This window comes from Anopheles funestus, chromosome 2RL, assembly GCF_943734845.2.
Source record: "Anopheles funestus chromosome 2RL, idAnoFuneDA-416_04, whole genome shotgun sequence".
Taxonomy (NCBI): Eukaryota; Metazoa; Arthropoda; class Insecta; order Diptera; family Culicidae; genus Anopheles; species Anopheles funestus.
In genome coordinates this window covers 73,124,736-73,150,818 of record NC_064598.1, presented here as the reverse complement: position 1 = coordinate 73,150,818, position 26,083 = coordinate 73,124,736, and the positions used below count along the sequence as shown (strand labels likewise).

The 26,083-nt window shown below is 39.9% G+C and overlaps 1 protein-coding gene across 1 annotated transcript in view; it reads left to right on the top strand.

The window, feature by feature from the left end:
• The first annotated feature begins 6,615 nt into the window (after positions 1–6,615).
• Positions 6,616–26,083, top strand: part of LOC125760594 (zinc finger protein ZFAT) — a 70,644-nt gene continuing 51,176 nt past the window's right edge. Inside the window, exon 1 of the mRNA XM_049420868.1 lies at positions 6,616–6,755. The gene's annotated coding sequence lies outside the window, so the exon portion shown is untranslated. The remainder of the gene's footprint in view (positions 6,756–26,083) is intronic.

The following is a 26,083-nucleotide window of genomic DNA, read 5'->3' as shown; positions in this document are numbered from 1 at the left end:
CGAAGCGCAGTTACAGAACACGGCGAAAACAAGCGAAACGAGCAGCCATAATGCCTTGTGGGTATTGCTTTAGTGTCAATCGCTTTTTAAAACCTTCGAGAGATTCGACACTCGATCTGAGAATTCTGATGTTTAATTGCAAAATAAAGTAATGATGAACTTAAATGTTGTATAGGTTACTAAAAACACACGAGAACGTTTTTTTTTTGTTTTCATGCTTATATGTTCTGTACAACTATGATTCCAGGGTTATATTTTTCATAACATTTGAGGCTTCTGAAGGACATCAGAGAACGTATCTTTTTCTCAAACTTTCTGGTAATTTAAGAATAGCTGTCCTTAACAAAATCTCGTCAAATTTAAAACATAGAACGAGCCAAGCCAAATTTTGATTCGTTCGAATAAAAATAAGTACTGGAATAAGCTTTCCAGAGCGATTTAAATAAATAAATGGTCTGGACTATAAGGAGGAGTAGAGGAGCATTTCTCAACATGATTATAATAGTTTTTGATTGAGAATTTCCTTGATGTACATCCACAGGATCGTGCCTAGTCTTATATTCGTGCCGATTATCCTTCTATTCTCGCTGCAAAATAGGTGGATGAGACACCGTTCCTCAGTTATAGTATGACCTTTCGGAAGCAGTTCGTAGTATAAGATGTCCTGCTGATCCCACCATATGCTGTGCATGACTTATTTATCGAGCTTTTCGTATGGATGTGTGTTGCGCTGTCACAAAACTGGTTACTTTTCCTCCTAGTAACGAGTGAATGTTGGAAGGCCTGATAGTGTATGTGATAAACGGCGCCCGGTTCCACACGACCGAACCGGGTATCAAATTCCATGTGAACCATCCCCCAGCAGCAAGGACTAACTATTCGGGTACATGGTAAAACTAAGTCTAGTAAGTCAGAAATGGCAGGCATGACCTTACAGGAGGTTTAGTCAAGAAAAAGATCTATCGCGAAAAATCACTGTCATGCATCATCCTTGAACAAAAATTTAACTTAATCCTCTCGCAGAAATCTCACAGAATCTCGTCTCCATGGGTGTTGAACCGTTCTAACATGATTAAGGAATAAGATTTATTTTAACAACTATAATATAATATTCAATGGAAAGCAAAAAAAATATTAAAAGAATGATAACTGGGACGCTTTCACTTAAAGACAAAAAATGAAATAAAATATCATGAAAGAGAGTTTCAATATTTATTCCCGAGTCATTTGATTAATGAACCAGACTGCTCATGTTTGGGTTGTCATTGACTTGATTCCCAAAAACTAGCACAGCTGAAATCAAGCCTTATTCCTATTTGGTGGTTGAATTTCATTTGCATTTTGTCCATCAGTTCAAGAAACCAAAAAAATCAACTTTGCTGTTATCGAAAGAAATGAAAATCATTAAATCCTGTGTGCTAAAAATACATATTTAACCCGCCTGTCACAAAAACGAATCCCAAACCGACCGTACTAAACGGTAAAAAAATAATAAGAAACGCAAACAAACATCGTCTTGAAAACGCCACTACGCAACACCAGTGGCAACCAAACTTCGAAACGAAATCTGATAAATCGAAACAACAAGAACCGAATAAAAACAAAAAAAAAAGAGTGGTGAGACATTTCGCTTGACAAACACACACCGGTGTTAATCAATCCACGATTCCGGCAAATGAATATTCACCCCGAAAGTGTCCAATTCTGTGGCGACCGGTTAAATTAACTCATTTCAGCATGAGCACCAAAATCGATCACTAAAGAAGCAACCATGCATAACATTATTGCCACGACCGATCGGTGACTTCAGATTGGTTCTGCAAAAACCGCTCCGGTGTTGAATCGCCACCGTACATGGAACGGATGAAGCTAATGGTTGATCTCGATCTGGAAATGAAAATTTATCATCTTAAATAACAATAATTTATTCGCATTCCTCATTCATCGCAAAAGGTTCCCCTATGGGGAGACACCATTTTTTTCTCTCTCTCTTTAAAAAAAACACACAGGAACAGGACGATCGGAAACCGGATCGTAACCATCTTAAATGCATTTCAAACGCGACGACAGTATCAGCTCGCGTGAATGTACGCAGACAGTTTCGGATCTCAGTTGCGCTTCTCAGCTCAGGACAGCGCTTGGGAGCAGGCTCGATCAAATTGATCGTGTTCGATCAGCCATCAAACGCCCTTATCGAGCTCACCATTCGCGACGACATTTAAGGCGATCGGTTGGTCACAACAATCCACCAACGTCAAATGACAACGTAAAGCCGGGGAGGGGAGATCCGCTCCGTTTTCAATCCCCGGGCGACTATCAATTTCAATTCCCACTCACCAGAAATCCGTTGAAGCCGGCCATCATCCACGTCATCGTCAATGGTAAGTAATGGGAGCATTTGCAACGATCTTCAACATGGACGACTTCGGAACGCAATCAGCCTGTGGTTCTGCTGGACGTTTTCCCCGTGCCTCGGTATACAGAAAAGCTCCCTTTTTTCCACTGACTGTCCTCATTTTAAACCTGTTGCACACTGCCTCACCTTTCCACGAGTTGCCGCGAGTCTCGCAAGAACCCGCAAACACTATCGAAACCTGCTCATGATTAACCTTACGCTCGATAGCCAAGAGCTATTGCTCATGTCTACCGGCTCAATGCGCTTCGAAGATAAATTTGCGGCAGTTTTGACATTTTTCATTGCTGGCGCACATCGAAAGTGACTTAAATACGCCATTCGATCGCAGAAAAGGCACGAGCAAAATAGGGGGGAGGTTTCTGATTGGGGTTTGACCGTCACTACTTCGGCCTGCAATAGCCTGCGATCGTACCAACAACTGCTGCACTTTGGCTAGGGGCAACTCGACGTATCGGACGGTTCCTCCTGCGGGGGCATACTGGTTAATTGGTTCTATTTTTGACACACGCAGCCATAAGATTAGTCTTTCTCTCTCGCTGCATAAATGGGCTTTAGTGCAGGTGCGATAAACCCCGCAATTCGATCAAACAGTATCAAGCGATAGACAAGAATGGTGTTATCTTCGGTTCAAGAACAGTAGCTATTTTGGGCTACAAATATGGACACAAACCCTGGAGTGGTTTGTTGTGCAAGGTTTTGGTACAGTTATCAGTTTGCTAATGCACATTTGTGGTACTTGTTTCTATTGTTTTCTTACTAAGCTTTTTTTAAAGCCCAAGATAAATATTTTTTTTTTTTTCCTGTAGAACGGACTGAAAGCCCAAGATATTCTTGCTGTTAAATTTCAACACTTCTCCGATGGAACTATGAGCGAAACTTGAAGATTTTTTTATTGCTTTCAAATGTCCAGTAAACTTTAAACGTAATTTATGTCTTTGTATCGAACGCTAATAACGTTCATTTTCAATTTTCAGCTGCTACCGCCCTTTCGAAAGGGGAAAAAACAAAATTGCACACATAAGCGAAATAATGTTTCAACAACAAATCAAACAAATCTACTCTTCAATCGCTGAACCAGCAAACACCTGTCACAATCGTAAACTGTCCCCCCTGCGGCGATCATCAACAATGGTAGGAAGAAAATTGCACTGAACTCCCTCAAGGAAAAATGTGAACCATTCCATTTCCCACCCAACCGATGTGTGGCCTGTCGATGTGACCACAAATCACCTCCCGGCTGGTTAGGCAACCGGTCCACTATTTCCACTGTACGAAACCGAACATGCAAACCATAGCCTCCGGCCGAACCGGTACACATTTTTTCGCAGGTGTTAGCAAAAAAAAGAGTAAGGCTGGATAGTCAGGCCTTTGCTGCCTACCTCGGTTTGAAGCGGGAAACTGTAGGAATGGAAACTTTTCCTAACATATGTTTCGATCGATCGACATTCAGGCGTTGCTCATGTTTCATGCTGCCAGCAAAGGCACACACACACACACATCACCCCCTAGCGATGCAGTAAAGCCGAAGACAATGTTACTGGAACAGAGAACAGGGCGCAAAGAGAAGAAATTTCACTACACACAGGACAACTCTGACACAGTCTGGTGCATCGGCGGCTGACAATCGTGTGCCTCGCAAACCACGGCATCCAGTGCTGTGTCCACTTATGTCTAGTATCGACTGCATCGTTACATTCCTTTGCCATTTGCTGGCCAAATACATCAACGTGTGATAAAAGAAAGGAAATTCTTTCTTCTCCCCAGCCAGGGGTTTGTGTGCGCGAAATGTCGTTTCCTTCTTTTGCTCTCGTTTCTTAAAACACAAATCGGTAGAAAAATTTCTTGCTTCCACCAGCCGGGAGGCTGTTTGCGATTGCGGCAACCGGTCGTGAGCGATAAGTACGAGCGCGGTATGGCTTTACAGTGTAGCAAAAGTTTCAAGCCAAGCGCGAAATACTGATACACGGGGAATGGGATGTGAAAAGTGTCAGGAATGTGTAACGTTGTACATGTTCGAGTAGAAGAGTGTTGTGGAATGATTTAAAATGCCCTTGAAATATTTGAAAAAATATATATTTTTCCAACTAATTTTCTTTTTTTTTAATGGCTTACGGTTTTGTGCAAAACATGATTTTAAGAAAAATATAAACATTTTTGAGAAATTTAATTTTTTAGCATTTTTTCCCCTTCACTTATGTAGAGCTCGTTTTGATTAATTAATCGATAAATTACCCACTTATTGCTTCAACCAAAAAACAATTTAAAAATAATATGGCAATGCCGCGTATTGATCTCTTATTGACAAGGTTATTTCTTTTCTCGCCTTCTTACGCTCCATAAAAATCCTCCAAAAAGCTGACTTCGTTGTTCGCAAGATCGCGCATTGCCCATACCCATAAACACCTTTTCGAGGCCTGGCTTGTCGGCAAGCAACAATCAGTTCGCTTTAATCGCTCACTAAAGACCAGCTAGTACCCATAAATAATGCCTCAAGAGATTGCCAGCAGCAGACACAATGCCACAAGCGTGTTCCATAGCTTAACTTCGGGGATTTTCTTTTTGTTTTCTTATTTTACACTTGTTGTTTCATGTTAAGAAAATTCATTGAACTTTACTGATGTGGGATTTGCCTTGAGTTAAATGAATTGTTTTATTAATTATGAAAGAAACAAAGTGCTCGAAATGACAACATTTTAATTGTGCTGTAACCATTAAAAACATTAATTTTCTCGTGAAGTTACAAACAAAAGAGAAATAGGATATTTTACACTTTTTGGCAACAAAAAACAGAGTCCAACATTGAGAAGTAAAAAAAGGCCATTGGAAATTGTTTACTTTCTACCAATACAACTCCATCCGTTGTTGAAGACGTATCAGAACATGCAGAGTGAGCGGAGTGATTTTGACTTGACAGCAAAAAGAAGAAACGAAAATCTTAAAACTTTGTGCCAAGCATGCGCACTTAAACAATCTTCAGACATTCAAAAACTCTGTTCTGGAAAAGATTTCGTCAGCATGACTGATCGAGCATAGGATACAAATACATAGAAAAATGTGTCTTTGCTAACACAATCAATTATTACAAGAATGAAGGGTTCGAAATCGTTTGATTGAAGAAGGATAATATCGAGGTGTACTGTCAATGGACATTCCCTTTACAAAATTCTCTTAATTTGAGTTAATTTTTTTATATTCAAATATCGTACTAGCGAAAAAAAAGCTTTTCTTTTTAGTGAATGTATCTTGAAGAGGTCTTACCATAAAAACCGTTTTCAAATCATCCTCCTCGAATGGCACAACGTTCGCGTGTGTAAGCACCTCGAAAGCACAGCATCCGTCCGTATATATGGAACGGTCATGTGTGCGATGGTTGTGTGTTCGAATGCTCGCCAAATCCGATATCGCGTACTTCTCCTCGGCACGGAAGCCACGAACGAAAGCGCGAATCGAGTGAAAACACATTTGCCGAACGAACCCGCCACCGCGAAATCGGATCAAAACACTAAAAACCACCACTACACTGTACCAGGGTCAGTCGATTGCAGTAGAATGGTTCGGTTTGTGTGCTTCGTTGCCAGTAGAATCCGTCCAATTGACTCCCATTCAACTGTACGAGAATTGCATTTAAAAAAGCATAGGAGATGGTTTTTATGTCTGTGTGTTCGTGCCTGCGCCATCTCGGTGCAATATAGCATGCCAAAGATGCGTCTCCGATCGTTGACCACGACAGTGTGTGGTGGAGACGAAATGTTATGCATCGTCAATCGGCATGTATTTTTCGCTACTGCAGCCTGTCTTCGTCTTGACTGCTGTCACATTCAACTGTGACGCAGAAATCGTTGGTTAAAACGTGATGGTGTGTATTTCTTATACCAAATACACCTCTTTCTGCATCTTTTTCCCTTAGAAATATGTCTAAGCATTTAATAGGAAAATAAAAATGTTTGAAGAGGCTAGTGTAAGTTACATTCATAAATGAGTTTTCTTTTTATTGTGCGTATTTTTTTAATGTAGAAATTATTTATTATTTTATGCTTATTATTCAAGCTCGTCTCAACCATCAAACAAACTTTGCACCATTTTTAAAGCAATCAGCTGAGAGTCGGAATTATTTCCCCTCAACTGCAACTCACCAAGTCTCTCACTGTGAGTGCTACAGTACACACTCGCACACACACTCACTCACACCAGCTGCACATCGGATTTTGACAGTTCCGCTTTTAGCGTCGTCGTGGTTGTGCTCCAAGCTCTCTGTTTACGGGTGAAAAAGTGAAGTGTAGCGTGGTTACAATGCTGCTAGTGCTAGCAATTGTGTTTCGCCTTCTTGTACAATAAGCGGGTAAGCTAAAGAAATCAATCGACAAACAATAGAACTCAACAAAACGATGTTCCAGATGGTTTTGTTTAGGGACACAGGGATGCTGTATGGGGAATTTGTTCTTGCGAATTTCTTGTGCTAAAACACCTTTTCTATATTGTACTCCATTCTTTTCTGATACAAGGTGTCCCGAAGATTAATATGAAATGTTGGTTTGAGCTCAAACACTTAACTTTAGTAAGAAAATTTAAAAAGAAAAAAATTGTTTACATGCACTGCTGCAGAATCAAAACAAAGCGTTTTTTGACGGCTGAGGTGTGTTCGTGTGTGTCAACTCATCATCTCTGCAAAGCCGGCTGGATTGATGTAGTTGTGAGTGATGTGACGACACTCACGGCGCATTGTACCGCCCTTTTTAAAGGTGTGGCTTGCTCCTGCTGTCGCACCTTTGCTGTGTTATTCTTCCAAGCTGTATAGTTTGATTGATGTCTCGGCATCCTCCGCGTTTATGTTTGGTTTATTCGTTTATTACTTTATGCTTTCATGCCCGGTGCAGTTTAATTTGCTTCATCTCATGTTTCATCTAGCAAACACTATTCCACGTTAACTATTCCTAGCCCATTACCCTGCACCCGTGTTTCTACGTATGTGCGTAACTGCCTTCTTAAGTGGCTCCTTTTTCCACATTATTGACCTGACCTTCAACACGCTTAAAGCGATGTCGTTAGCAGAAGCATAAAACTTTAAGTTCGCTGCTGTTTCACGCAACGTTACGCACCCCGGTAACGCAACCGGACGAAAGGCCAGACAGAGTCACACCGCCACACGCAACTTGCACGCACCCCGTAATGGCCATAAAATCTTCGTGCCCCGTTTTAAGAAAGGAAGTTTCGTTTGGAAAATCCTCTCGCACCGGTTACACACACCGTGCGGGTATAGAAGATGCCGAAGAAACGAGGTTAGTGGTTAGGGGTTGAACGGAGGAATGAAAAAATCATTACGCGTGCAATAAAACATTCTAATGTTGTTTCGGCCGTCGACGATGAGAAGGCCACCGCGCTGTGTGGATGGGGGTTTCCTTCCTTTCCGTGCGTATTTAGGCTTTCCGGCTGCTCCGGAATATGTTTGCCTGTTGCCCGAAAAATTTTAGATCTCCCTTTTGGCTGCCCAGCTGGTATGTGTGGATAGGTTAGAGACACTTGCACCGGGAAAGGTCAACCCCGCGATAGGGTACGTGTGTGTTTGTGTAGGATGGTGTTTTTCCTTTTTGGTTGCGTCTCCGAAACGAAAACGAGGAATTAAATGAAGGAACGGAAAAATGCCCATAAAAACATAACTGCGCCGTTGGCCTTGAAATATCGATTGACACCAAGTCGGTCCGTCGGTCCGATTTTTTTTTCTTCTATCTTTTTTACGACCTATACCCATGCTGGTTACGTCACGCTATGCTATTCGCATACCACGTCTAACACTCGCATTCCCTGTGACCGACACACGTATCGATTTCCAAAACGATATTGTACCATCCCCTTTGCCAGACCTTAAGAATGGCCTTGGAAGAGAAAGTTGCAGAATGTGGTGAAGCAAAAATTGGGAAAAGAAATTTTGGTCGTGATTTTTGCAGCATATGCTTGCGTTACCGTCTTGAGAGGGCAGAGAAGAAAATGTAAGGAGTTGAAGATGTTCTTTTGTTTATCAAGGCATATGCCCACATATTAATTTTTTTTTGTATGTGTAGAATGACACTATTTTCTAATTTCAATTTTTTTGTGATTAAAACATTATAAAAATTTAATTCACATTGTCTTAATACCAAAACGACAAAGCATTTTAAGCATTTCTTATTTGTGATTATTTTATTAACAATTTTTACAATCGAACTAATTTTGTAATAAATTTTAGAGTGAATTGAGTACAAATTTGTTTAAGTCTAAACATGAATATAATTCGATACAACCGTACCAATCAAACTGGGAACAAAATAGATGTTAGGTTTAACACTAGAACTACCAAGCGTTTTAAGCGTTTTTCGTTCGTGGTTAATTTTTAAACAATTTCAAAGTGTTGGAGTATATTTTATGTTTTATTGGAGATCGTACTATAGAATATATATGTAAAATTCATGTTTCAACTACCTTCTTCTTCTTCTTGGCTTAACGACCTTACAGGTCACGCCGGCCATTTCTGGCTTACTAGACTTGTTTTACCACGTAGCCGGATAGTCAGTCCTTGCTACGGGGGAACGGTCCGAATGGGGTTTGAACCCGGTCCGGCCGTGTGGACTGGCGTCGTTTATCACATGCACCACCGGACCGCCCAACTACCATAGCTTTCAACTACCATAGGTTTGATTAACCCCAAAAAAATGTAATGAAAATGAAGCGTTCCAGTCAAAATGGCTGGTCCGGCAGTTCTAGTGTTAAGGCAATAATTTCTTCTCGTACTTTGATTATTTTTTGTAATTTTGTAACCATTACGACACGAATAATTAAGCCAGACACAACCCTTGTATAGAAAAAATCTAATATCTTTTAGAACTTATTACATATCAATCCTATCACGTTGGATTGGTTCAGACTCGTTCAAGCTGTCCGTTTGCCAATCGAAACCATTCGTTGAGATTGTTCCACAATAGAGTAAGTTCTATACCACAGCATAAAATCCTAGTCAAAGCACCTGTCGTTTTACCGACGATTGTGTAGGAATTTTCTAATTTATAATTAAGATTAATGTTCGTCCATTGGCGGTACATCCGTTCGCGTTTGGATGGAACGAAATCCACAGGACCAAACCATATCCATAGATTGTCCACCATATTCGGAATCGGTGACGGTGAATTCGATTTACCACATTGACGGACAGCCATGGGACAAAGCAATGCATATCGACTGTAGTACCGTTTCACTCCATTCGAAACTCATCGCACACCGTTTTCAATGTTGCCTGGTAGGAGATCCGGCCACTAACCCAAATATAAATGGAATAGAAAAATGGCCACTCAATTAATCACCATTGATCAGCAGGAAATCGATATTTGCATAACGACGCCAACATGACAGCGTTTTGCAAGAAAAAACAGAATACTGAGGGATAAGATTATTTTAGCAAAATTTGCAAGATGTTGAGTAAATTAAAAAAATAGTTCACACATGTTTGTTTGAAGATTATTTACAATATAATAATAAAAACCCTTATTTAGTTTCTTTAAATTGGAACACGTTTTCTCCTTAAAATGCTATAGTTTTAATAATTAGAAAAAAATTAAATATTATTCATCATTCATTTTGTTTGTATTTTAACGTTCATTTTTATGTAAAATGCATAAATTAAATTTGCTAAATCCATAATTAAAACCGCTGGTCTACCAATCAAATTGTCACCGAGTAGCCCAGAATGATAGTGCTTCACAATCGTGCCACCTGAACCAAACACCTTCATTCGTGTTGTTTTTTTATTCTCTCTTTATCTCCACAAAATCTGGAAACGAATCAAAAATTCACATTATCAATAATGTCGTAAAAACGTGTGCCGCCACTCTTTCGGTATAATTTTGCAGTGTTGATGCGAAAAAAAAGATTCAAATCTTCGGTAGTCTTTAGTCACCGTCCTGACTTTGGTTGCTTTTAGAAATTGTTTGTAGGGGAGCAATAATAAAAAAACGACACCCAAAACACCACAAATTACGATTGCTTTCCATCAACTCGAAACGTTGGGTTTTCGGGCCAGAATATGAAAGGTTTTGTTATAATGTTACTCACCCTGTGCGTGGACTTACCCTTCGTCCGGCGATATAGGTTTTTGACACGACTTTGAGTGTTTTTCAGCATCTTTTAAACACAATCTTCCAGCCCCGAAACGGCAGAAAGCGAAACAAATCTCACGAAAACTAATGCCGTACGATCGAATAGGAAGGAACAGGACAAAATATCAATAACACAATGAAAGAAAAACCATAAATTATGAAGATTTATACTTAACTCAATCTATTCATTCCATTTCATTTTCTTAATGAATGATTTATATGCAACGAAACAAAACAGCACACGGGGAAAAGAAGGAAGCGAATCGAAGGGAAGGAGAGATCGGTGCGGGAAGAGTAAACACCCCACAGCATCATCAAGCAGAAACCAAAGCGCACGGCATCCATGCGACAGACTGGCGGAATGGAAGCGACGACACGAAGAGCTAAGGCGGCCTTTTTTTTTTACTTGATGTGGCCGCAAGTCTCTACTGTTGCTGGAAACGATCAACAGCTATGACGACTATCGATGACGGGTCGGAGATGGGTTTGTCGATGAGGGTTTAGTCGATTGGTTTTAAGTCGCACTGTGTGTCCCGCACCGGGCATCAAACGATCAAAGCGGATCGTTTTCGTGGGAGGCTAAAAATCGTGAAACCTCTCTCTACCGGATAGAAAACAACCATGCGGGTTTCAGCTTTCCCAAAAGGGCTACCGCTACGAATGTCCATTAGATTTGGGAAAGATTTATTCCCTTTCTGTTGGACGAACTCACCCACTCAATGCAATGTCGAAAGGGGCGAAAGAGCGGCCGGCGGTTGTGATTGAAGAGCACTAGTGACTCTCGACCAACTATTATAGAAAATCATAAATCAAAGAAATGGTTCGAGCATGTTTGGTTCGGTTCCCATCCTGTAAGTGTGTTTTTTTGATTCCACTCGACGCACCAATTAGAGTTTTCGGTTCTATGCGAAGAATTTGAAACTAAAACTGAACTCACTATACAGTTTTGAGGGAAAATTCTTACTCTTACAAAATTGATTGGGAGAGAAATTTATTGTTGATTTGGAATAACGCATTGAAACATATTTCTTGTTCGCACTTTATTGCTGAAAACAGTTATTCATGGATAATTCAACATATTTTCCATTGATAAATAAGTTTGATTTACTAATTTTATTGTAGTAATCAATCTGAAAACACTTTTCTTAATCTTCTTAATGATCTGTGTTTGACAAATTATAATCCTTTTTAAACTATGTTATCATACAATAAAAATATATTACATCAGAAGTTTGTGAAACTTTAAAAAACACAATATGAATATGGATACAAAAATCAATAATTCATTATTTTTATAGGCTCAATAGTCTTGGCCTGTTATTTCTGACTATCCTTGAATTGATGTACTGGTAGCAGGTTAGTCATTCCTGGGATAAGGGCTGAATGAGATTTGATCGCCGGTTCTGCCGTGTAAGATCGTCGTCGTTACTACATACACCTTCGAGTAGCCTCCAAAGCCCAACTTCTCCAATTTCCAGCTTTTAAAATGTGTTTATAAAAGATTCTTCAATTATAAAAAAAGCAAAATTTGCAAAATTGAACGTCAGAACAAGTTGTGCATGATTTATCAACAACAGAAACATTATTAACGATAGAGACAAAAATCACATTGGAAAGCTCAAGGCAAACTCCAAAAGACTCCGAAGCAACAACGCCAAACTGAACAAGGAATCAAAGCGCAATCGTAACAACAAAGATGCGCGATGAGATAACTCACCGCACGGAGCCACCGAGAGGCTTCATAAACCAAAAAGGTTGGGGAGGTTGTTGTTGTTTTTTTCATAATAAAAATGCGTAACCTGATCAGAAATTAGTCAAACATGCCCCACGGTTTTAATCCGGAATATTAGGAAACAACATCACAGCGCGAGCGAACAGGTCGATTTCCTCCATTTCTGCCGTTTCGGTTTCGGGCTTTAATCGATCGAATCCGGGCGCCAATACACCGGCGAGGATTCGAGGATTGATCATTGAGCGCTCCGTATTCATTCTTCGCCGTTAAGATTTTATATTTATCTGCGTTTTTTTTCCTTTAAATACACTTCCCGTACCTTCAACCCGGGTTCGATCGTTTTAAAGATTGCCTCCCTGAGAAATATAAATATGGGATTCTTCATTCCAATTTGATGGTTTTTAATCCAATAACACTAAAATATCAAGCTCAGGAATCCCGATGCCATAACTCACTGTCATAAATTGTTATGAATGTACCACACACCCGCACCACTTGTGCGTCCCCGTACAAGAGTTTCTGTCGTTGGTACGTTTTTCCTTCCAAGCAGGACCAGTACCACCTAAAATGGATCAATCCAACCATCCACCGCGGGGAATACATTTTACCACGGTAATGCAGTGTTGCCTAGCGGTGCTGGTGTTTGAATATTATCGTCGGAAATTAAAAGCTCGTAAAACTTTTACGATGCTTAATTTTCCCTCCGTATCGTATCGTTTCCTTTACCTGTACGTGATGCACATGGCTCCGTTCTACCATGTTCGCCATCACCACGCCGTTCTGTACCGTCTCGTCCACGGTTTTTGGTCGCTTCCGCTTTTTCATCAACGATCGGACGACCCGTCATCGGGGACGTCCAATCGCGCACTCATAAAGGTTTCCATTCCATTCGACGGTCGTTATCTGGTGGTCGTCCGGTAATGTGACAATCCCATTTTCAGCGACAGGACAGGTTAGCGCATCCTGCAGTGATCAGTGAAAGGGAGAGAGAGAAAACGTTGGAGGGAACCACCGAGATGGCGGCATTTAACGAACCGACAGAATGCTGCTGTGGCACGTTTGATGAAGAAACATTTTTTTGTGTGTTAAAGCCAAACTACCTCAAACACGTAGTAACGTAACGATCAGTTAAGGAAAGCGAGGAGTACTTTTAATGAACCAATTATACCTAATTTTTAATACTTATACGTTGTTGTACTAACATTTTTGTACTAATGTTGTTGTAAGCTGTTGAATGGTACTTTTATATTTATTTTTCTTTAAAAAAAAAGAAAAAAAAAGGAAACATAAATAAAGTTTTTTTTGAAAATGGCGTAATTTTCAAATTTAAAGTAAAATATAAATAAACAAATTAATAAACAAATACATAAAACATTAAATAAATCAATAAATAAATATAATAAATGAATAAATAAATAAATAAATACATAAAAAATTAAATAAATCAATAAATAAAAAAATGAATAGTTCAACTTTTTAACATACATACATGATACATTTGAACTTGATACATTTGAAGTTGATACACATTTTAAAATTAAAGTTATGTGATTTAATTTTATGAAAATATATTCCATAGTGACAACGAAGGAAGACAAGAAAGAGATCATATTGTTGAACATTGGAGTACAGTACATAACTTTATGCTCGCCATGGCAGCTTTTTTCAAACATTGTTCTTCTGTTACTTTCAATAGTCAAATCAACCAGTATTACAAATGATATAAACACTTGACAAACTCAACAAATTCTTTGGCAAACTTTGCTTGTGATAAAAGAGATTGGAACTACTTCTGTGCCGTTCAAAACACCTAAACGCCTTATAAGGAAGGTACGCCCAATCACGACCAAGCGATAGCATTCGATCACAATGGAAAGGTGCAGAATGGAATCGATAAGTCAACGATGGTTTTGAACGGGAAAACGACATTGCAGCACCGACAAGCCAGCAACAAATCAAAACCTATACATAATAATAAATTCCAGCTCAACCTCGTCTTGGATACTAGCATAATCACGAACAAGAGAGATAAAGAGAGATAGAGAGAGAGAGAGAGAGAGAGAGAGAGAGAGAGAGAGAGAGAGAGAGGGAGAGAGAGAGAGATTCTATTTATGTTTTACATTAACATGTTCTATATTTCATTTTTCATAGACTTGAACATTTTTGACACGATCGATTTATTTCAGAATAATTACTTGAAATAATTAAAATCATTGTTCTCCAAAAACCCTCAATAGAAATATTAATATTCTTACGAAAAAAAATCTTTCAATTAACTACACTAACGCACTAATGCATTTTTTGTCCCAGAACATTTAATTAAGAATCAATGTAAAAAGTTCCCTTTCGTTTATGTTTGATCGCATCTTTTCAGATGTGCTCATCGCACCTATTACTGTAGACATCAAACATTACATGGTACAAATGATCGTTCTACTGCTACAACATGTAAATCCTCCATCCCTTTTGCTGCCACAGCCGACACAGTCAACCATCGCTTCATAATGTTGGAACACCATTTGCCGACAAGACGAACATAAAATGGTCATACCCATAAAAACATTTTTTTTTACCGAAAAGCAAAACAGTCGCTGAAGATGTTGAATTAAGATAGAGACCCTAATGTTGGTATTTATTAAAACGTTTATTAACAATTTATTTCGCTAAATTATGATATCATTTAAGTGTTAAATCATTTTATTGCATCCAATTATGCATCCGCAGCCGGTAGCGTACACCTTTTTTTGTCGCACCCGAGCAAAGTAGAAACTGTTATTGAGAATTGGCAAAAATGGACAACCACCGGGCACCGCGATCCAGAACAGAGGCCAGCCAACGAGCGCCCTGACTCGAGCAGCTTGTGCCATGTTTCGTTCGGGCAATGGGATTTGCTGTTTGGATTAATTCGTATCCAAAGGTGCAACGATTGCTTAAGCATTATTTTTACCGTCGATTCAGCCGCGACCGTTCTGATAATATTCGAGCACGTTTGCAGCCTGTCCGGGGCACTGCACAAAAAGGTATGCCGAAAACGTAATGGTGCCTCCCATTCTTTAACGACCCAGGCAAGAACCTTCAGGTGTTGGAGGTATAGCATTTAAGCTTACGCTTTTTACAAACAAATTCGTACTTCTCGTGCTAAGGGAAAGTGGGCGATAGAGACAGAAATTTTACAGACAAAGAGAGAGAAAGAGAGTGGGAAGAAAACACAAAACCGACCAAGTCCTCTAATGTTGATCTTTCAGCAATGGTGTGCTTCTGGACGGTGGATGCAACAGAGGAAAATATTTTTGCGAATTATTGATAACAAACCATAACGGAACCAGAAACCAGATACACTGAATTAAAAACAAACTCCAAAGCCAGCACCGTGCGGGTCACCTATAGAGAGATGCCGTAAAATGATAACAATTTATTCTCCGTACAGTTTTGCGTGCCGACCTTAGCGATCTGGGCGTTGTAATTAGAGTGAATGCACGGTACCAGAGGTAACACCGTTGGTACAAGACGGTTTGCTAATATGTTTTCGATTTGGTCACGTTGACTAAACATTCAGCGCTCCGGGGAATAGTTACGTCGATAGAGATATGGTTTACGTTTTATTCTGTGCAGCAATCTAATGAAATTGATCTTCCCCTAAAAAGGTCTAACAGGAAATGCAGTACACTTTCTATACATTTTTTTTGGGTCATATATGGTAGTGATTCCGATACTAAACAAAAGCATTTCCAGTCTCGGGGTTATATATCATCAACGGCCGAAATGCTTCGGGCTATCGGAGAACACATTAAACGTATTTAACATTTCTAAGCAGATACGTATCAAAAGCATTGGATAACATATGACTGAAAAAACTTACTTTTTACACTACGTGTTTGTGATGATCCGTGACAAACGTTATAAAATTAGAACCCCACGACTTAGGGCAGCGAAAGTTCCAAGCCAATGAGAAATGAAAGTTCCAAAGAAATGGAGAAACGTAACCACACTACAACTCAATACCAAAAAACCCTGATGATTTATACCATTTTAACAGCAATCATCCATTCGCTTTCGACGTCATTCGAATGGTAGAACTCCAATAATTACGGACCGCCTTTAAGGTTGGCAGGCCTTGAACAGGATGTGTGCGTTTCGTGGGTTCTAGCGGGCTGATGCCTAGAAGACCCGCATTCCCGCACTGCATCACAAAGCATCACAATCTTTCATCACGCGAGACGCCACAAGCTACACACGATGATTTATAACTAACATAAAAAAACTAAAAAAAAAGGGAAGATAAATACTTTCTAAACTGAGAATAAAGATGTTGCCTGGCTAAGCAACCAGTGTGTCCGAAGGATGTAAGAATTTGAAAAATGATTGTTTGCTTGATAGTCCCTCATCAGTACACGAAAGGTGTGTTTTTTAGGAGTTTTTTTCTTCTTTATCTCACTTTGCTTTAGGATGGACGACGCTAAAGCTTCCCCTGAGAAAAAAAAAATATAAATTAAGCTATTTTTAGATTGAAGCTATATATTTTGTGCGCCATCTTTCCAACATTCTGACAAGCCCACAGGTGTTTTGGAAATGAAAAAAAAAACATATTTCCAAATTTTAATTTTTATAGCTCCCCGCGTTGCGATTTTGCATGGAGTAGATCTACTGTTTCGTCATCGTTATTTTAATTGTCACTTTGATTTATGTCCCCATTTATTGTGGATGTCATTCATTTTAACCAGTTTCTTTAGTGATTTGTGGTCTTTATGGAATGTCACATATTTATAGCTGAAGTTTTTTTTTCGTTCGTTTCTTCCAATAACCTTCACCGATTTATAGTATGCATTTTTGAAGGCTGTCGGTGACAAAACAAAATCATTCACCTAAACGTCATTCGGCCCGGGACGCCATAAATCAATGGCGGGAAGGTTGATTTGATTGCTTTTATGGCCGATAGTCGTCAAATGTGACCTTTTGAATCGATCAAATTCATAAGTTTATAGCTTCATATTGAAGCTGTTTGATTAGTTTCACTATAAGATGGCCACAGAAAAATGTGTCGCTATAATAAATAACCTTCAACAAAAAAAATTAAAATCATGTTTTCTAAGGATATGATAAAGATAATTTACTTTCTTTTAAAATAAAAATATAATTTTACTTTTGAAGACAAAAGATATCAACAATCTTTCGCCATCCTCCTTCGTTCTATCGTTCGTTCTTTTCATAATACATCGCGTAGTTAATCGATGTCACACGCGCCATCACTCAGTTCATGAATGGTAAAAGATAAACACCATAAAAGTTTTTATTGCTTGTACAATTTTATGGCTACGTTTTGATGCATTTTTAGCTTACCTTCTACGTCGGGAGTTCGATAATACTCCTAATACGCTGGCTGGGGATCCATCCATTAAAAACCGTGTCCCAAAAATGATACACTCTCGTATGGTAACATTTCCAGACCAAGCACACAGGACTACGGCCAGCAAGAATAAAATTCTGTCGAAGGAAAAAGGGGTGGTAACAGGCAACACGAGCGGAAAGGGATTGTATTTTTATGGCTTTCCATCAAAAAACACCTTTTTGGAACTGTGACTCTAATTTATTCATCTGGCTGTGGTGATTTCAAAAGTGCCAACTTTTGTTTTCTCACAAACCAAGCGTCACCAATGTCACGGCACCTATTCCATAAATTTTCTTTATTGATCCGATACGTCTTTAAGTAGCATTTTTCATAGGTCATCAATCGATCGGGCACCTTGAGTGTGAATCGTTTCGGAGCTCGTATAGTGTAGATGTGTTAGAAGCCTTTTTTTCTTTCTTCTAACAACCATAATGAACTGAACCTGTTTAATTTGGCATACTTAAACAATGGCTTATCATATTAACTTTCCTTTCCTGAATATTACGCAGTTATTAACACCATTTTTCGATGTACATTGGAACCTTTTTGCCTGCACACCTAGAGGACAAAGGATCGTAAAATTTAATTGTTCAAAATTTTTGGTTGTTATTTTATTGTCTTTGCGTTCGTCTCCTTCAATGTATGAGGTGAGATAAGGAGAGGAAAAAAGTTTTTTAAACTCTAGGAACAAACCATTAGGTGTGTTCTGTATGAAATTTTTGTCATAAATGGAACGAAACGTATAAAGATTTCAAGATCCATTATGTCTTATCAACTTCGATAGATTGACAAATTAAATGAGTTCTCTTTGAAGCACTCCAAATGGGTTCGGAGATTAATCCACGCCCTGGTTATTATTATTCATACAGTCATTTATCAAGACACGAGACATGAACCTTACACGACAATCACCAGCGACCATTATCTCTGTTTCGCCCATCGCTGATTGCATCAAGCTTTTGGGGGCAAACTTGTGCCCCCCCATTAATATATTATGGCTAATTTTCCTACCAAACAAAGACACCAGCCAAGATTAAGTTCAGCTCAATTTCGCATCATGTCGTAACTCCGTTTTCACCATCGCGTGACACCAAACGGGATGACATGTTCTCGTTCCGACAGCTTGTAGCTACTTACGCCGAACGAAACTACGCTGTTTGGTGCGGGTAAATGGCCCCGAAAATGCGAACGAGTAGTAGATCACTTCCACTCAAGTACAGATATGATACTTTTATGTAAATACGCACCAATCCTTTTCACCCCTTCAACGGCTCATCGGCGCTACAGAACGTTTCATGCTTTATTCCTTTATACGAGGAGCAGCAGCAGCAGCAAGGGCTGAATCGTAGCCGAGATGTGCTTTGAATGATAATGATAGAATCAGGAAAATTTAATTTACGGAATTAAAATCAATAATTTTCGTACGTTTGAGCATGTTTGCAGGAAAGCATGAATCGAGACACGGATTGTCGTTAGAAATTATGTGTCTTTGTGTATACATGTGTCTTCTTTCTGAAGTTAACAAAGAAGTGTATAAATGTAAGAGCCGCTTTGGTAGAAGGATAATTTTCTTGCTGAAACACAAAGCAATAAGCGTATGTGTGACGGTATAAATATATTGTTTTTCGTATCTTTTCATCACCCATTTCCCAGTCATAATTATACACAAGCTAATGTAATGTTCAGAATAATGTTTTTGTGTCTTTGTTATTTAGTTCAACATGTTTCTTGACTTACAAATAATTCATAACTAAACTAGAACTACGACACTTCTTTTATTTTTGTTAAATACAATTTTGAAGAATTGAACAATCTTTTGATATTGTTTGAGTTCGAATAAAATAAATATTTAGCCCAGTAGTGGATATGTTCCATCCGAAACATTGTTTTGATTCGTGATGAACATATTTTTCAACAATGACTAGTTCTGTAATTTTAGTGTTATACATTTTACGCAATATTGCAATGTTGTGTTACGCTTTTTACGCAATACTATTAATTAATCATATTAAGAACTTTTTTTGTATAAAATTGTATTATTTTTGTTTTTTTGTATTGTTATAATATTTTGTATTTTTTGTATTATTAAACTTTTTTTTTAAATTAAAGCAATTATTTAAGAAAATGCTGATTTAAATTTGCAGCAACTATTTACGCAACCTTCTTTAGAAATTAACAACAAAAATGTGATTCCAAAAAAATATAAATCTTCCCAGCCAACCATTGCCGAAAAGAAGCCTGCCTGTCAATTCGTCAGTCTCTCGTCAGGGCCAACGGTCGCCATTCGAATGCTACACCACTACCACAGCATCCAAGCGCCTGTCACGAAAAAAGGGATTTACCAACATCACCGAAACATCTACCATCGCACAACATTCCGTTCCGTGTGCACGCCAAACAAGGATATAAGGGCCACTGCTCAGCTGAAAATTCCTTAAACACAAACACATCACACAAACAGTCTCAATCGCAATCGTCATCCTTCGCTCATCATCTATACCTTCTTTTTTTTTGGTGTGTTGTTGCTCCCTATGTAGAGCTCTGCTTTTTTCATTCGTCCTTCGGTGCGCTTTCTTTTCGGAATTGTGGAATGTGCCCGTCCTCATGCGCCGTCTGTATCTCTATCTCGTACTCTCCCGTTTGGTTCGGTTCGTAATGATTGCTCGCCGCTAAGTTGCTGAAGAAAATGCGCACAAACACATCCAACCGTCGACACAATTGGTGCCGTTTCGCCAGCCAGTGCCATTTCATCGTTCGTACGGATTGCTTCTCCATCACTCTTCACGGCTTCATCCGTCCACATGCACCATTGCGTGTCGGGAGTGCGGCAACATCATCATCCCTTTGCTCTAATCTCGCTCACGCCGCGTGTTTCTCTCATGGCTCAAATGGAAAACCCGTCGCAACAGCCCTTCGGGCATATCAACATATCAACGTGACGAATGCCAGAAGCGTTTCCATCTGGCATTTCTAGCCATTTTCTCGTTTTTGTTTGTCCTGTTTTGTTCTACCCCTTAGGCGCATAGGGTTTTCCTTCGCACTCGCACGCTCACACACTTTCACCCCTAAATCTTCCGAACGAATCTCTTCATCCCTCGGCGGGAATAAACGGTAAAGGTGATTTTTATACAGCTTCCGTGTTTGTCAACTGGCAAGTGTGTGCGTGTGTGTGTGTGTGTGTGTGTGTCTGTTCACCTACTGCATAGTAAAAAACGAACTCAGAATAAGGGAAGGCGGAAAAAAACCTCACAGACGTGAAAAACGACGCCTGTCATAGGGAAAAGTTTAAGCGCAAAGAGTTCAGAAATGTTTCTTTTTTTTCTGCACGTGTTTCGTACGAACGCTACTGCTGGTTGGCCACACTTGCCATGCAGAAATGGCGACAAATCCTGTCGGAACTTTTGTCGGAAATCGCTACCCTTGCTCAAGGTATTTTTCGTCCAAGTCGTGCTGATTTGTATTTCCGGTTCTGTAGCTCTTCCTCTTTCCCATCAGCTTTCACTTTGCCAAGATGGATTTGATGAGAAACGTTTTGCTCGAAGTTCTTTTTGCCGGAAGGCTGCTGGTTTAGTGGCAACAAGCATATCCCAGTAAAAAAATAGAACACGAATTTGCAAAAGATGTACGCAAAATACTATGAAAAGAAAGAAAAAACTACCAAACGAGGACATTGCACTGCCGAGGAGTGATGAACCAAAAATGGTGAAGCGTAATGCCAACGACGAGGACATTGTCCTGACAACTTCTTGGAGGTTGTGGAGTTGGGCAGGAGAGACTTGAGAGTTTAAAATTGGGATGGGTTTAGCACGTGACAAAAAGAGAAGTATTTTAAAATAAAAAATAAACGAGGGAAAAACACAACACAAACACTGGCACATCGGATGAAATCCTTGCCTTTTGTTCACGATGATAATGGTGATCACCGGGGGTGAATGGTGTGAGCAAAGTAGCAAAAGGAAAAACTCACATTAAACTAAACACACATAACACGGTGATGCGTGCAGAAGCCTTTATCCCTTTTGCTCACTTTTTTACGTGTGCATCCAATTATGTTTTGTTGCGAAAAATGTGTTGAAATGATGTCTGGAAACATTTTTTTCTATTTGAAACATTTTTTGTGTGACTATATTTTAAAAGAAGTAAATTAAAGAAAGTAGACATCTTAAACTTTTGAACTGAACTTGTGCGCAGTTAATTTATAAACTGAAGTCCATCTTGTGTGGTGGATTATCTGCCAAAAATCCTGACGAGAAAATCCTCACAAAAAACACGGACTCCAAAATCTCCTTCCCTGGACCAACAACAGGAACAGTACCTATCCCAAAAACTGAGCAAAAATCGATCCACTCGCCCAGCCAGAGAAAGGGAACCGGGGAGATTTGAGACGAAACCTGGAAATCCGTATTCGAAACACTGCCCAAAAATGTACGTGTCAGTCGGAGGAAATAAGTTAGACGAAGCAAAACGGAAAGACAGCGAGAGTGACGACAGTGTATAAGCAGTATAAGTTCCTCAAAATGGAGTTTAAGCATCGACGAAGCAAAACGGACCGACCGACACATTGAGGGGTAAATAGTACATTTCGTCTATTTTCAGACATAATTCAAACTCCGAGACAGGCCGAATGTAATAAATCTGTCAGAAAATGTTCCCCTCGGACCGCGCGCCACCCGATTCTCCCTGTCCGTGGAAATCATTCAGGAGCGTTCGCTTCTTCGCCCAGTTGGACTTCTTCGAGGAGGATACGATTCCGAGTCCTGGTGCGATTTCAAGCAAGGGGCCAACTGGTTTGGACTGCTACGTCAATACGATTCCATTTTCTCGTTCTCTTTTATCACCGTGGAAAGTCGGTCCGGCACTTTCTTTGCCCTTACCCATGTGCATCTATCAAACCGTCCCGTATTGGCCATGGTCCGCGGCTGCAGTGTTGCCCCCCTTGCCCCTTTTCCCTTGTTCGATTCTTTTTTGAGACGCTGTGTCTTTCAAACTCGCGGAAAAGCTCACTTTCCGGAGCAGTAGCAGCCGGAATTGCATCACAGTTCACTGAACGCTTTTGTTATTAGACACATCAGTAAATTATGTGCCAACGCTCGTGCCGGTTGGCCGCCATGCGGTTTGATGCGAAATGTGTTTCAAATGTGTTCGCAGCGAGCAAACGGGAGGGGACCACCCTTGAAAGTCGACGGGAGTGGTGGTGGTGGTTGAAGGTTTTCCTTTACTTGAAGACGCATAACAATCTTCGGGCAAGCAAGTGTTCGGGCGCAACTGAGAAACGAGGGAGGATAAGATGAAAATAAAATTCTTCAAGTCCATCGGGAGCAATGGTGTGAGCGAGCGAGGACTGTACCATTTGCACAGTTGAAATGGCATTGATAATGTGGTTTGGGCTAAGCAAAAGATGGGAACCGTTCGATCCGATTTGTTCTTCGTCGCATTTCGGTGGAGCCCGCTAGTGCTCCTGCATCTGGGGTGATCGATTTATGCCGCTGCACGGTGAAAACTTTTTTGTCCGTTTGCTTCAACTGCTTCAACTGCAAGATTGAACGTCCGTGCGAGAGTAATTAAGGAGAAAGATGCGCAAAGAGCCAAAATGGTGGTGACATAAATTTTAAAACCGACACCGGGTACCGATAGGTATTCTTGCACGGCCAGTACGAAAAGAAGGAAATACATTCGGTGGATGTATTCTTCTTGCATTATTCACATAATGGTTGCCTTAGGTACGGTTGGTAGAAATTTTCTAAAAGTTTATGGAACATTAACTGGGCCGTTCTTGGGCCTTGGCTGGTAACTCGAAAGCTAAAAGGATTGTTTGCTCGATCGGAGCTTTAAAATATGCGAGTTTTGTTGATGAATCTCCTTTTTGTTTTATTACTTGACATCTATCTTTTATGACGATTTCATAAGAATAAAATTAACAACGATTGTTTTTTATTTTAATATAAAAAAATGGATGTACGATGGCCTTTACCTCATTATAAATAGTTTCAAATGTATTTAATACTATTTTTATACAAATTTGTAACGAAAAAGACAGCTATATAGCTGTTAAATTATGTTGTTAAATTATGTGTCCAAAGGATTCACGGGAAAAGTTCCTTACCAAAAATGAATTGTTGTACTCGGTTGTCCCCCATCTATCTAGAGATGGTCCTAGATCGGACCAGCAAAACCGATTGGCATTGGGAAAATTTACTTTCGCCATATTTTGTTGGTCCTTTGCTAGTTTTTTTTTTGGCCAGCAAACACCAAGGACAGTTTTCTCGAGCTTCATTCAACATTTGCAAAAAAAACCATTCCTCATAGTACGCCAGCAAATATTCACACACGCACACGCAACTTATTCAAAAACACTCACGGTGTCTGAAATCTTCATCGACCGCCCAACCCGTATCAACCCGATTCCGGGGTTTTTCCTGTGCTTCCTTGCAAATGTGAACCCATCTAACTGTAACGGCATCCAATCAAACGGAACTCGTTATCGTAGATAACATAGTCGTAACATAAATATGAAAGGAAGGATACCACCCCAAAAGAGCTCTCTTTCATCCACCCTCCCCTTCCTCCGATACGACCTCTTGCCTCCAACAGGGTATATGGCACACATTTTCCATCTATTTTCCATCACTCTCGCCGGTCGCTATCTTGCCGGTGCCATATTCGACATTGAAGGAAAAACGTTTTCTCCATCATGTCGACTCTGTCCTTCAGAGTTCGAGGGGGCTTGTTTTCTTCTTCTTCATCATTTTCATCCTTTTGTTCCAATGTTCCAATCCTTTCGTTGTGCCGTGTTGTTCTTCATTCCCCTTCTCCCTTACCACAAAAAAACCGTCCAACAAAAGGTCCTGTTTTTCACGTCCCACGTCACATTTCAAACCAGTGGAATATTTCCCATCCAATCGACCAATCGTCCCAGGGCATGACCGGCAATGCAGCTGAGCAGCAGTGGTTACCAACACACGCAAGGGACACAAAACAGAGAGATGTACCGAGTCGTGCATATGGACAGTCATAGTCGTAACATAACTCGATCGTGATCGGATGGCTCGACGAACGCTTTGTTTTGCAGCATCCGAGCGGCAATAACACGTACAAGACTTATGAGGGTTATCTTAAGTTATTGTTTATATTTACTAGCATCTCATTTCTTCTCGGTGGATATGATATTGAAGCATAAATGTGCTGCTCGTTACGCCTTTTTCTCGTTCCGCGCTAGAGATTCATTCGCACAGTTTTAGCAATTTCGATGATATGTATTGAAAAGTTTCTGTCAGTGGTGTGTGTTTTGTTCCAGCAGATAAGAATAAAATTTAATTGTGCAATTATTAGCGCGTCGGACAAAAGATAATTAAGCTCTAGGTGGATTGATAATATTTGGGTTATTTTATTTAAAAGCTTTTCTTTAATATTTACGCTCAAATCAACAAGAATTGCAAATCAATGTTTTTTTTCAATCAACTTTTCTCTTCTCAATTTTTTACACATTTCGTTGTCGTTTCCTTCTGATAACTTTTCCACCAGCACGCAAGATACATTTGCTCACCTATTACCAAAAACCTAAAGGTGAATCAAATCCTTCCACCTACATTCTTAACGCAACCGCAACATTATTCACCGACATTCGTCCTTCGATTTCGTCCAATCTCCACCGATGGTGTTTCCATTCCATCTATTCCCCGCCGCGCGTGTACACTTTGACGAGCTTCTGTCTATATTTTCACGCCTTGATTGGCAGCAGATATGGAATCTTCCAATTTGTTTCCACCGGGCAAACGATCGCTCGTGACGTTCGGTTTCGGGCCACCGCAACGATTCCGGCCGTTTGCTGCGAGCGTCGATGAAATCAGAAGCGTATCACATCGACAAGAAAAATACGGTTACGATTATGGAAATAGATGAAACCGAAGATAGACACAGCGAATGCCAGCGAAATGGCAAAATCGTGTCGGCAAAGACATTGAGCCGTGGTGCTGCCCCCCAAACAGACCACCACGCTGGAAAGCTTCACTGATTTCCTGGCAAAGCCTACACGTTTCAATATTTTTGATCAGCTTTTCCATCAAAATAAAATGGAACTCAGTTCTATCGTTTTCGAAGCGATCGAAACGGTATCTTTTTTTTCGGGGGCAGTTTTATATTTTTGTTCTTTCATCTTTTTTTCTTCTTCCAAACGTTCATACGCCGGCACTGGAATCGATAAAAAGAAAAACAATTTCCAAACGTGACTGAGTGTTTGTTGCTATTTACCGATTTATAGTGTCGATCCGAAGAGCGAACAAAGTGATAGAGCCTAATTTTGTTTTTGGTCCTGATTTGATGGTTGCTTAGCTTCTACATACAGGACAACTTGTCCCGGGATGTTCAACGTACATAAAAGGTTCGTCTTGCAAATCGTCCTTGATACATTTTTTCTCATTACAGATAGTGTG